We start from the raw sequence: 11,269 nt of genomic DNA, 5'->3' as shown, positions 1-11,269 counted from the left end.
TACATCGTAGCTCTTTATAGAGAGATTTAGCCCAAATCTCAGAGTGCCACCATGTCAACTGTCAAACCCTAAGAAGGCACATCTCACTCTCTCACAGGTTAGATTTTCATTTTATTGCTTTTCACGTTTTAAAATTCTCTTCGATAATTTCGATAATTTCTAATCTGTAATTTCGATCTTTTTTTTTTTTGCATTAAGAACCCTAATTTTCCCCAAATTTTTTATTTTTTTGATGATCTGTAGAGGATTAGTTGTAGAGATTTGAAGATAATTGTTTCTGATCTTTCTTCTTGGAGCTAGATTTACATAGATTACGCCGTGTTGAACATGGAGCAGGTATGTAATCGAATCGTGCTTGGCTTCAATTTATTTTGTGATTTCTGATTCTGAATTTGAACTTTTGAAATTAATTTTTTTGCATTTGACTTGGATTAATCGTCTTAATATAGTAATTATTGAGCTGAGATCTAAATTCAGTGTTGTGTAGTTGAGAAAATACTTCTTCATTGTACGTTCAAAATTTAATTTAAAATCTGGATAGCTTTTAATTATTATTATTAATTTAATATTATTTCAAGAGAAAATGATTATAACTAAAATGATCAAGGATTTGTTTGAAGGGAATTCGATTTATGGAAGATGTCATGAACAAGGGGAGATTTGTAAGACTTGTGGTGTGATTCACACTAATTTGTTTATTGTTCTTGAATCTTAATGAGATATCAAAATAAAGTATCTAGTAAAAAAGAAGAATTGTTTGATAGTCCACAAGGAAAACAACACGCCGACTAGGAGCATGGAGGGTTGGACTTCGTTAAAAAACTCTATAAGTGATGGATCAAGTACTCTTGGCTAAGTAGCTTTGGATATTTGGGGAGGAAACAACTTGACTATGGAGGACAATCATTTAAAGTATTATAATCAAAATCTTGGTTGTGAAAACAGAAGAAAAAGAAATTTTTTATTCAAGCTATGGGGTGGATATCAACAAAGGTGGAATTTCAGATTCATTTGCCAACTTTGTATGCGAACCTACAGTTGTGAAGGTATTATTTCTTCCCTCATATTGTTCCTTAGTTATTGGTTTTTCTATATAATGTCCTTGTTATATTGTATTTGTATGGGCATTATTGTGGGACTTATTTCATATATTATAATAGATGCAGCTATTCGATAATTCAACTTATCATGGTCCCCAAAAACTGTTTACATCATTATTACAAAAAGGGTAGAGTTGGAAATGACCTCAATGCAAAGGAAAGACCTGAGGAGCGGGAAAATGTTGATGACCTCAATGTGAAGGTTGAAGTCAACCAATTAGTAATTGCTCTTTTGACCTAGTCAAATTTATATTCATATGTAGAAAACATAAGGGAAAAGAATAATAATTATCTAGAAATATTTCACAGGCATTCATGCACAAGGTATAAAAACATTTAATAACTAATTTTTTTTTTCGTTTTAACTCTATGAGGTTGTTATGTGTAGCCACTTAATGTAACTGGTATTCTTGTTTGAAAGACTGGGAGGTTGTTATGTTAAGCTAAGGCAATGTGTCTACATGATTCATTTATTTAAGCTGAGAATAACAGAAGTATATTTTACGTTTGCCCTGTAGTCACATGTAGAATGTTGTTCCCACATACTAGGTTCAAATCCCCCTTGAATCAACTTCACTTTTACCTAAGTAAAATAAAAAATGCACATCTTCTTTAGAATATGTACGTGTTCTAATATGATTTATGTTATGTTACAATGGACTTTTCACCTACTTATTCTGTTGGATTAAAAATAATCCACACATGAGAATTCAATCAACACAGAACCACTCAAGTAAGGAAAACAAGAACAGACAACATAGCAAGGTTTTACAAGGTGCATATTCGAAACTGGAATCCTACGTCTCCGGGAGGCTTAACACCACCAATCCACTATCAAGAACCAAGATAATACACCCTCAAGTAGTACAATTCTCACACACCTCTCTATTACAGACTTTCTCCGTGGCCAAACAGGACTCTTAGAGCAAGAACCTTGAAACACACTCATAAAACCTCATTTCCCGAAACCCTTTTACACCCAAAGCTCTCATATGAAATTAGATACTCACAATGATACATATAAGACCCTTTAATAGATTAAGGGAATGAGAATACAACAGAAGAAAACAACCTGTCCTTAACCGATCAAGAACAAGAAAAGGAACTTAACTAACTTAACGGTCAATTCAATTATCTCATAAAACTAACTTAACCGTTAGTCACACATGGCAGCTGCTAGTTTGTGAACCACCAAACTAACAATTCTCCACCTTGGTTCTCAAATTCTAGTAGATGTTGGCAGTGTTAAGTGTGCTGCTTTAATCACTCGCCTCCTTCCATCTAAATGAATTCCAAGCACTGACTGAACTTGTTCAGTAGAACTATTTTAGTTGCCATGTCTGTAGGGTTGTTAGCAGTTGAGATCTTCTCCAACCTGACTTGTCCTGAGCTCACCACATCTCTGATAAAATGGAACCTTGCATCAACATGCTTTGTTCTTTCATGGAATACTGGGTTCTTGCAAAGTTGAATGGCACTTTGATTGTTTGAGCACAAAACAATCTTTGCTTCTGTGACTTCCTGCTCCTTGATCAAACCTTGTAACCACAACCCTTCTTTTATAGCCTTTGTTGCTACAATGTATTCAACATCAGTATAGACTGAAATTGTGATTTCCAGCTCACTGGACCTCCACCTACGGTGAAAACATAACCGGTTGTAGACCTTTTTCTATCTGCATATCTAGCAAAATCATAATCAACAAAACCAACCCTAACTCCTTTTTATTTCCTCCAAACCTCAATCCTACACTCGAGGACCCCTTCTAGTACCTCAATAACCATTTCACTCCTTCCCAATGCTATCTATCTGGGTTGGACATATACCTGCTCAGATTGCTGACAGCATGAGCAATATCAAGTCTTGAACAGACCATGGCATATATGACAGATCCAATGACATTGGCATAAGGGACATTCTCCATATGCTTCTTCTCTTCATCAGTGTCTGGACATTGAACAGAAGAAAACTTTAAGTGTGTAGCCAGTGGGATACTAACTAGTTTAGCATCTTGCATGGAGAATCTCTTTAGCACATTTTCAAGGTAATTCTTTTATGATAAGAATAACCTTTTCTCTTCACTATTCCTGAAAATCTCCATACCAAGTGTAGATATGTGATTCTTGATTACGAGGGCCACTACTACGAAGTGATATTTTAAGTGGGTGTGAATGGTCACCCGATGCATATTTTTTTGGAAAAGTGATATTTTAACGTTTTATTGACTCACGATGGATAAGAAACCGATCAACCTCGAGATCGGGGTAAGCGACTCGGTTGGAGAAAGGGAAGGTGTTAGGCACCCTTTTCTCCTCACTAAATAGTGGTAACCTCAACTCAACTCGATTTCAATTGAAAATACAAAAATAAAAACAAAGTGCCACGTGTTGATAGATTGTACCCCAAGTAGGGATTTTATTTTGGCTTGATTATAGGATCATTCCATTGATGGAAATGATCCTTATGGACCTTTGCCTTGAGGATTACATGTGATTTGGAAAAATATTGGCTAAGGTTGAGGGTTTGTTCTCATGAGTTGAGAAGGAATCACATACCTATTTCCCAAAATGATTTAAGGATTAAAATCGATTTTATTTTCAAAAAGGATTACAACCCCTATACTTTCAACCAAACCGAAGTCCGAACTACTGGAGATAAGAGAGGAGGATCATTGCATCTTAGAGGCTTTCTAAAATACAAATTAAAAAAAAGGAGGGGGATAATAGAAGAGGGAAGTGGAGAGGGGAGAGAGAGAGAGAGAAAGAGAGAGGGGGTATTTTGTTGAACCCACCTTGAAGCTTCAATCTTTCTTTTCTTCTTCTTCTTCAATGTCTTCTAAGGTCCTTAGTAAACTTGAGAATGTAATTTTCTTTTTTAGAAGATTGATGTGAGAATGGAGAAGAGATGATTAAAGAGTAAAGAAGATTTTTTTTTAGTGAGACTTGGTAACCCATTTTCGAAGGAAGGGAGGGGTATTTATAGTGTTTGAAGAATATCTTGGGGGTATAATGGGGTAAAGAATTGGGAGAATGGATAATGGCATGGGTTTTAGGGGTGGAGGATATGAATTTGAAGTGGAGGTAAGGGTAGTTGTGTAATAAAGGAAATGGATTGTATTTTGACCCAAATGGTTTGGATCTTACCCAAATCTATTTGGGTAGAGTGTTTCGTAAGATGAGATGAGTGATGATTGATGGGGAGAATGAGGATGTAAGGAAGTTGTTTGGAGAATGAGTGTTAGGTTGGTTGAAGAGATGATATGTTTAGATTTTAGAGAATGGATTGTGTAAGGGGCTAAGTATTTGGATTTTTGGGAGGGATAATGAGATGATGACATGTGTTAAAAGGGATGAGGAGATGAGGTGATGAGATGAATTGATTGGTGATGATGGTTGGTTGATTAGAGAGAGAGAGAGAGTATGGGTTAGTTTGGTGATGATGATAGGAGGTATGGGTTGAGGTGATTTTGTTGGAGTGTTTTAAGGAAAGTGATGAGTTAGGATGTGGGAGATATTGGTTGTGATGTGGGTGGTTGATAGTGTTAGAGAATGGTGATAGGTTAGAGTGTGTAGGATATGGGTTGTGATGTAGGTGGTTGATGGTGTTAGAGAATGGAGATAGGTTAGGTTATGGGTTGAGGTGATTTTGGAGAGAAGTGATGTGGGTATATGAATTGTGAGAGAAAAGTTATGGGCTAGGTGATTAGAGGAGGGAGGTGAGTGTGGATGAAGCCATGTGTCACTTTTTGATGATAAATTGGTGATTGGTTTGATGTGGATGATAGTTTATGGGTTAGGGTTATGGGTTGGATAATGAATTGGATGTGGATAATGTCTTGTGGGCTTTGTAGTGTTGGGCTTGAGTTTTGGGGATTGTTTGTAAGTTATTTTGGATTGGGTAGGGTTGTGCTTTGGATTGGATTTTTGAGGGTAGGTAGGTTTTAGGGTTTAGGTGATATGGGATTAATTTTAGGTTAGGGGGTAAGGTGAGAAATTAGTTTTTTTGGAAAATTGAGGGTTCATAGGCTTTAAACGGGTTTAAGGTATTTGTGAATTTGGAGGATAGAGTGGTGAAGGTAGAGGAAGGGTAGGCATCCCAAGTCTCACTTTTTCATTTTTTTAAATTTTTTTTAGGATTTTTAGAAATTATTAGATTGATTAAAATGTCACTTGTTAGCGAATCGGGCTTTTTAGGCCCGTTGAAAACTTTTATCGAGAATTTGGGTATTTTTGGATACCCGGGCGAAGTGGTGAAGGTTAGGAAGGTGTAGGTTAGTTCATACCCCTCTGGTAGGTCCCTTAGACCATTGGGAGGTCTTAGGAGCATCGGTTCGATCAAAAATGTCGTTTTGGGCCTTCGAGGCCCATCGACAAATTTTGTTTGGAACTTGACATTTTGGATTTTAGGAGTAGAGCGGGGTAGATGGGAGTATGCCGAGTCCTCTTGGTGGGCCCATTAGACCCTTAGGGGGTTTTAGAGGCATTGATTTTGACAAAAATGCCACATTTTAATGACTCGGGCCTTCGAGGCCCGTTGGCCAAGTTCGTTGAAAAATTACTATTTTTGGGCCCTTTCGAGTATGGGCCAGGTCAAATTGGGGTGTCTACAGCTGCCCTTCTTTACAGGAATTGCGTGCAAAGAATAGACTAAACCCCTATTTGCACGGGTTAGACAAAATTTTGCAAAACACGAATTTGAAATTATCGATTGAATTGATGACTTTTGTAGCATGGGGTCTGACATAGTTACCTTATTAATTCCTTGATCTCGATGGCGCGGAGCTCATGTGAGATTTTGGATTTGATGAAAATTTGATGGGTTTAGAAATCCAGATATTTCTTCAATCGTGTTTTAACAAATCAGGATTGAATGTAACTTGAGAGGGCTTTTGATATTTCTGATTTTTTTTTGATTGATTTTTTTATTATTTATTTATTTATTTTTATTATCTATTTTTTTTTGATTGATCCGTGCTTTCAGAACGATTGATTTTGAACTAACGTTGATCCGTATTTCGAATATAGATATCATTTGGTCCTGCTTTATCCGTTTTTGGAGAACGGATTTTACCTTTTCTTGCGTCATCCGTTCCTGGAACACAGATACGACATGATTCCTTTTATCCATACTGGTGACATAGATAGAACAAACCCTACCTTACCCGTACTGGTAACACGGACCAGTATGAATTTTAAGCGCTTAAAGCCTGTGCACCCTTTCATTTTTGGTTTTTCTTCAGCTTCCTCTCTTTCTCTAGCGATTTCTGTTTTTCTTCTTGATTTCTCTTTGACTTGGACCCTTGGTGGACTGGTTTTGAACAATTGCGAGTGTTTGGGCTCTTGTGGAGGTGACCTAAAGCTTTGAGAAATTTCTAGCGAGGGCGATTTAATGCGTTTGAGGTAAGTCTTTATTTTGTTTCTCATTTCTCTTTCTTATTCGTTTTGTTTTATGATATGAGAACACTCCCTTTGAATTCGTCTTGGGTGTAAACATCATTTTCTTTTTCGGATTTTTGTTTTATTTACATCCTTTATATGTGATATATTTACTATTCTTTGAGTATTACGAGCATATTTGATTTGTCGTGTGAATTGCCTTCCCCTCTTATTGATTATTATTGATTTTATTGCATGATTTGTTGATTTATGGAATTGGTGGGTGTGTATTTCGATGTGAATTTCCCAGGATGTTAATGGTGAAGGTGTTGGATGTGGATGCACCAGAGCGGATTGGTAGGCGTGATGGAGTGCTCATGAATGATTTTAGGGACTGCTATTTGGGTGGTTCTAGAGACTGTTTTTGGCGTGGGTATTGCTGAAGAGATGGCTGAGATAATCTTGGGGATTTGAATATGGTTTGGATGGTTTACAAAAAGTGTTTAGGACTTGGGGTTTGTTTTGGGACAGGGATTAAGGGTGGTTAATGGACGGTTTTGCGACTGGTTTAGGGGTTCGATAAGCTAGTTTAAAGTTTGTTTCGGTGGGTCAACAGGGTGCTTTAGGAATTGTTTTGGGCGACGAGGGAGATAGTTTAGGGACTGTTTTGGTGAGAAAAATAGAGTGGTTTTAGGTACTGTTTGGTGTGGGAGTTAATGGTTAAAGTGGGTGAAAAAGGGGACTATTTGGGGACTGAATTAGGACTATTTTTGGGGACTGAATTTGGGCAAGAAGTGAGGGGTGTTTTAGGGATTGGTTTTGGGGTGATTTTGGACGGTTAAGGGATTGACATTTGGACTATTTTTTTAGGGGTTGTACTAGAATGGAGAGGTTTAGGTGAGTGAACATCTTTTCTTATTTAGCATGTTCCTGTTTTGGAATTATTATCCATCCTGCTCTCTTTTCCTTTTTTGTTTTTGCTTTTTTTTGTTTGCTTATTTGAGATATAAGCAGGAATATTTTGACTTGTTTCAGACACCCACACATTTTTCTTTTCTTTGAATGGTATCTTGACATGGTTGAGATGCATGATTGGGTAATTAGACCTGGGTATGGGCCTGATTGGTTGGGAGGGGCATTATGGATGTGTGAATGGCTTTTAGGTTAGCGAATGATTGAATGATTAAGTTGGAAGGTTTTGGTAAGTTTGGACAGGTGAGGCGGACTGGTTTTAGGGATTTGATAGATATGTTGGGTGAGAAAGATTTGGATAGGTGAAGTTTGGGATTGGGATTGGAATTTACGAGTTTTTAAGTGGGCTAGACCAGGTTTGAGCTGGATTTTGGACTAGGTTATAATGGGTTAACCTGGGTTGACTGGGTTAAATTGGGTTGACTGGGCTAAATGGGTTGAAATTGGGTTGATTGAGTTGACTGGGTTGACTGTGTTGAAATAGGTTTGCCTGAGTTATATTGGGTTGAAACTGGGTTGACTAGATTGACTAGGCTTTAGACTAGGTCGACTAAGTTGAACTCGGTGTGACTGAGTTAAATTGGGTTGACGGTTTGACTAGGCTTTAGACTGGGTTGACTGGGTTTTGACTGGGTTTGACTGGGTGAACTTGGTTTGACTGAGCTAAATGGGGTTGACTGGGTTGACTAGGCTTTAGACTGGGTTCACTAGGTTTGACTTGGTTGAACTGGGTTTGACTGAGTTAAATTGGTTGAAACTGGGTCGATTGGGCTTTAGACTGGGTTGACTGGGTTGACTAGGTTGACTAAGTTGATCAGGTTACCTCAAGATAAGCAGATATGACACTTTTCTTTGTCGACTCAACAACCCATTACCTTGCAGATGGGTAGAGAGCGGAGGATCCGAGTATCAAGACATTCTTCAGACGAGGAGGAGGAGGAGGCGAGACCCAAGACCCGAACTCGTTTTGTTTTGGGGGTCCGGTGTAGCGACAGAGTATGGCTGGCCGAGACAGCTTTTGTAAAGGTCGAATTCTTCTTCTGTTGTTGGTCCCTCCTTAGGTAGTCGGGCGGAGGAAGCCAATACTTCTCAAAGTAGTCCCGTTGAGGATTTTCGCAGTGGTAGCGGTGGAAAAGGCAGACGTGGTAGCCGAGGTCAGCCAGATAGGGCCGTAGGAGTTGGCTAAGTGGGTAGAGAGGTTCCCAGGGTGGAGATCCCTGAGGAGGAGAGCGAGAGGGTACTAGATACCTCTCTCCTTCGTGGACTAAGGAGACATGTATCGATGCTGGTACGATTGGATATTCCTACTCCCTATCCTTTAGCTAGCTTCAGGGGTAGGTGGAACGCATTTCTTTCCATAGCTGTACTATTCTCAGATGATATCCGGACCCAGTTCTCAATAGTGGGCTTCGGTGCATTCTTGCAGATCCTAGCTTTTAGGACTAATCGCCCTTTGTTCTTAACTATGGTGGAGAGGTGGTTCCGAGCGACACATTCATTCCATATGCCAGAGGTGGAGATAGGTATCAGGCCTTCAGATTTTGTGGCGATCATGGGCATTGCTATGGATGGAAAGCCCCTACGTCTTACCATGCTGTCTGTTTAGGAGGTTGGAGAGTTGTTGGGTATCACTAGAGTCCCTGCCTCCATGGTGGGGAAGATAAGGCGTATCAGCACAGATGTATTGATGGGCCTACTGCTGATCAAGGGAGAGGACGGGGCCCCTCATACTTATAGAGAAAGATCAGTCCGATTTGGAGATAGAGACTTCGACATTATTTTCCGTATTTGCTTCCTTTTCCTCATCGACAGCTATTTTTTTTTGGAGGATAATTCTTCAGTTTCTACCACCTTTCTCTCAGTCATGCACGATATCGACCACATTGGTGATTTCGACTAGGGGAGTTTGATTTACGGGACCATTCTTGTTGGTTTGGACCGGGTAGTAGAGGGGATCACTACACCTCGTGGGGCTGGGATCTCCACACGTTTCTTTTGGCATTTTGTTGAGGTAAAATATATCTCAATTTATTTTCTTTTCAATTTCTTTCTCAATATTTCGTTCATTGTCTGATGCTTTCTTTCTTTTCCTAGAGTTTTGTTCACATGTATTTTTCGTTCTACCTTCCCATCCGTAGTCATCCTGACGAGGGTTATCCATTGGACGCCTTCTGGGCCACTAGAGATGCTAGGGCTATCAGGAGTAGTCCTAGGAGTGCTCGGACCCACATTGATCGATGTCATCTCTGAGACATGAGTACTTGAACCTTTTCTTTCTATTCGACTTTGAAGCTATCTATATCTGTTATCTGATTGTTTCTTTTGCAGATATTTTCTGTTACACTTCGAGACCTTCCCCGCACTATCAACGGGAGGCAGGAGGTGAGGAACGCCTACAAGCGTAACACCAGGCGACAGTACTACCCCTACTTCATCGGAGAGCAGAGATACACGTTCTATTTAGGGGAGCGTTTGTTTTTCCAGCATGACGGGGGCCTTCGGATCCCAATCGCTCCACCTGAGCCTATCTCCGGGGTTATGAGGGTGGATGAGTATTTTGCCCAGGCGAGGGGCATAGATGTGGCTGGACTGGTAAAAACAGGTGATTACCAGGCCTGGTTCTGAGAGGCATCCATTGGGTGTATCATGCCTGCAGTCACTGCTCGAGCAGAGATCACCGAGATCGGAGGGGTCCTACTAGAGGAACATGCTGTCACGGTACGCATTCTATCCTTATCTCTTTTTCTTAGAACTTTCTATTTCTTATCATTCTCACTTAGTCGTTGTTCTTGTTTTCAGGACGATGATCTTCGTCGTCTCCGTGAGGGCTACGATGTGATCGAGGCTCAGGTAGCGAGAACAATGGAAATGGAGAATCGGTAGAGAGCCTCTAGAGCTGAGATGAAGGAATAGGCTGCTCGTATCGAGGAGCAGGAGGCTCGTCTTGAGGCACAGGCTGCTCGCATCCAGGAGCTCGAGCTTGAGATGGCCTTACGAGAGTCTCGTCTGCAAGCTAAGATGGTATGTCCCTTTCTGTTTCTCTTCTCTTCTGTTTCATAGATTGTAGTTCATGAGCATTCCATTTTGATTGGTTCTCTTACGATCTTTTCAGGATTATCATCGATGTCGAGATGGAGCGAGTACCTCTACACTCCTTCCGACACCTCCCAGGGTAAGCATTTCCATTTTGATTGTTCATTTTTCTGCATATTCTATATATATCTCTGCCTGTATTTTAATTTCCTTTGTTTATCTCTTTTCAGGCCTCCCTTTCCATTGGTCCCTCTGTCCCAGGTGTTGATCTTACGGGGACTATAGAGTAGGATGCTGCCCTGGACGCGGAGCTGTTCTTCACGGATTAGGAGGGGTGACTGTGGATGCACGGTCTACCTTCTTTCGGGGTGTCCGGCTCTAGTGCAGTGGCCGGATCTTGTTCTGGAGCGATCCCAGAGACTCAGAGTGCCTGAGATGATGCTCCTTCTTCGACCTGATCTTTTTGTACCTTGCAAGATATTTAGACATTTTGTATTAGATTTAGACATCTCATGTAAACATTTGAAACTTTTGTATATACATATATCTGTTTCTTAGTATTTATTGTCTCATTGTGATCATGTATGTGAGTGATTCGGGCCTTAACAGGCCTCCAAGGAATGATACCGATCATCAGGGCTTTTGTAAGCCTGTTGAGTGTTTGTGAATTCTCGAGAGACGGTAATGGGTGCGATTAGGGTCAAAAAAAACCTTCAAGTTTGATTTTGAGTGGTGTGAGCCGTTTGGGGACCCATGGGCTCGATGGTGAGAGACATATATAGTCGAGTG

At 40.0% G+C, this 11,269-nt stretch overlaps 1 long non-coding RNA gene across 5 annotated transcripts; it reads left to right on the top strand.

Annotated features, from left to right (window-relative positions):
* On the top strand, positions 1 to 11,057 carry LOC147384203 (uncharacterized). Of its 5 annotated transcripts, XR_015173048.1 has the most exons (9): positions 1 to 97; positions 244 to 336; positions 946 to 1,046; positions 1,161 to 1,302; positions 6,125 to 6,499; positions 9,776 to 10,165; positions 10,247 to 10,468; positions 10,560 to 10,619; positions 10,711 to 11,054. It is a non-coding gene; the product is annotated as an uncharacterized LOC147384203 (long non-coding RNA). The 5 variants fall into 5 exon arrangements; XR_015173046.1 differs by having other exon boundaries at positions 244 to 1,046; positions 10,711 to 11,057; XR_015173049.1 differs by lacking the exon at positions 1,161 to 1,302 and having other exon boundaries at positions 10,711 to 11,053.
* The last annotated feature ends 212 nt before the right edge of the window (positions 11,058 to 11,269 follow it).

This window comes from Akebia trifoliata, chromosome 15 (assembly GCF_017979445.1).
Source record: "Akebia trifoliata isolate Shusen 1 chromosome 15, ASM1797944v1, whole genome shotgun sequence".
Lineage (NCBI taxonomy): Eukaryota > Viridiplantae > Streptophyta > Magnoliopsida > Ranunculales > Lardizabalaceae > Akebia > Akebia trifoliata.
This window is presented reverse-complemented; position numbering and strand designations above follow the sequence as displayed.